Source organism: Penaeus japonicus, unplaced genomic scaffold (assembly GCF_977035675.1).
Source record: "Penaeus japonicus unplaced genomic scaffold, GWHDUDI00000001_assembly GWHDUDI00000036, whole genome shotgun sequence".
Classification (NCBI taxonomy): Eukaryota; Metazoa; Arthropoda; class Malacostraca; order Decapoda; family Penaeidae; genus Penaeus; species Penaeus japonicus.
In genome coordinates, this window is record NW_028234438.1 from 3,590,859 (window position 1) to 3,593,358 (window position 2,500).

At 40.4% G+C, this 2,500-nt stretch overlaps 1 protein-coding gene across 1 annotated transcript in view; it reads right to left on the reverse strand.

Annotated features, from left to right (window-relative positions):
• The window catches only part of LOC147467375 (pyrimidodiazepine synthase-like), a gene marked incomplete at its 5' end in the record, with an annotated part of 7,725 nt that overhangs the window by 1,435 nt on the left and 3,790 nt on the right, over nucleotides 1-2,500 (reverse strand).

The following is a 2,500-nucleotide window of genomic DNA, read 5'->3' on the forward strand; positions in this document are numbered from 1 at the left end:
TTGTAGCAATGAAATTCATTCATTCACATCTGTTTTTGTGACATAATTGTATTCTAGAAGCCTTAGAGTGATAACTTTATGGCCAGACTGAAGAGAGAAAAATCATTGTGTTCATTTTCCTCCACATCAACCAAAGTCTATGATCTGTTTTTTTATTGTGTGTAACTTTACATGAAAACAATTTTGAATATCTCTGGTAAAGAAACTCATATCTCAAGTCTTAAAGGATGTAATGAAACACCATAATTTTTTTTCCTGTTTGTTTGTCTGTGTCTGTCTGTCTGTCTATCTGTGTGTGTGTGTGTCTGTCTGTCTGTCTGTCTGTCTGTGCATATGTATTTACATGTATGTTTGAGTTTGAATGTGCAAGTGCACATGTGTATATACATGTGTGTGCATGTGCATATACAAGTGTGTGTATGTGTGTGTGTGCACATGCATCAGTTTATAGATATGCCCATTGATACTCATGTTTCTGGGCTGGTATAAAACCCAACCTTTACCCATGCATTTCTACATAAGTGTTACATACTTCAACACTCAAATTTTCAATTTCCAAAACTTTGAGTCCCATTTCATACACAAACATGCAAAAACAAGCCTTGACATAAGCAGACAAGTTTAAGCTCCATCAAGTAAGCATTAGTAATTTTCCAAGAGGTTCTTTAATCAAAAGCTTGCCCTGGGTGTCTTAATTCATTCCAGTTCAGGTCAAACAAACCTCATTTGCCAAACCCAGCAAACATACTTCCAACAACTAACCTTTGATTTCCATTTTTCTTCTAATCAAACCAGACACATAAATCCTCCAGTATGGCTGATTACCCTCACATAAAACAGAACCACCTTGTAATACACATAGTTAACTTCGTTCGTAAAAAAAAGTTCAGTCTAAGCTTTACGACAGCTTGGAAGGCCCACTTAATCTCGACGAAAGATACTTGAAATGCTCTTCTGGCGGTATGTAAATGGCCTGGACAACTTTGTCCTGCATCATTGCCTCCATCCAAGAGGACTGTAATGAACAAAAAAAGAAAAGTTCTTAATTGAAAAGGGAGGAGAGAGAGAGAGAGAGAGAGAGAGAGAGAGAGAGAGAGAGAGAGAGAGAGAGAGAGAGAGAGAGAGAGAGAGAGAGAGAGAGAGAGAGAGAGAGAGAGAGAGAGAGAGAAGAGAGAGAGAGAGAGAGAGAGAGAAGAGAGAGAAGAGAGAGAGGGAGAGAGAGGAGAGAGAGAGAGAGAGAGAGAGAGAGGAGTGGAAGGAGAGAGAGAGAGAGAGAGAGAGAGAGAGAGAGAGAGAGAACGAGAGAGGAGAGAGAGAGAGAAGGTGAGAGAGTGGGGGAGAGAGAGGAGAGAGAGGGAGGGAAAGATGGAGGGAGAGAGAGAGGGATTAGAGGGAGAGGAAGAGAGAGAGAGGAAGGGAAGAGGGAGGAGGGAGGGAGGGAGGGGAGGGAGGGAGAAAGGGAGGAGGGAGGAGGGGAGGGAGGGAGGGAGGGAGGGAGGGAGGGAGGGAGGGAGGGAGAGAGAGAGGGAGGAAGAGAAGAAGGGAGAGAAGAAGGGAAAGAGGGAAGGAGGGAGGGAGAGAGAGGCAGAGAGAGGAGGAGAAAAGAGGGAAATGAGTTACAAACTAAAAGGAGGGAAAGAATATTGGAAACAGGAAAAAAAATCTGGAACTGAAAAATGAAAAGAAAAGAAAAAGCAATTATAGACATCTAAATCAACTTCAAAAATCTACTTTTACACTAGCAAGTGCTTTTTCCTCTAAGATAATTGCAGTACATTGTAGTCATTACACTCGCTGAAGAAACAAACACTCTCAAAAAATAATAAAATAAAAATAAAATACATATGCACGCACATGCACGTACGCACGCACGCACGCACGCACGCACGCACGCACGCACGCACGCACGCACGCACGCACGCACGCACGCACACACACACACACACACACACACACACACACACACACACACACACACACACACACACTAGTCTGAGGTATTTCATTAATTACTGTTCAATTACCTCTATAAATTATTGTACTTGTTTTCAATAAAGCGCTCAAAGTAGATTCTTCGTTATTCGGGTTATATTTGAATTATATAACATCCTGCTGCATTTATTCTTGAATATAGTGTATTTACAAAAGGAAATGTTTTGTTTTTTACAGCTCTTGATGTGATGTGGTGGTTTGTGATTGGCTAGTATAGCAGTATCTTAGGTAGAAGTATTGTATACTCAATCCTTATCTGCTTGGCTTCTAATTAAAGATTTGCCGAACTTATGTTGCAAGTTAATTAAATAAAAAGGTAACCAAGACTGATGATGCATCCATTACAGTGAAGCCTAAATAAAATATTCAGATTTTTTAAAGTATTCAGCTGACAACAACCACACACAACAACAACAACAACAACAACAACAACAACAACAACAAAACAAAACAATCCATTCATTTCTTCTTGGCAGGTTCTTGTCAGCTGTTTGTTGATTGTGACTCT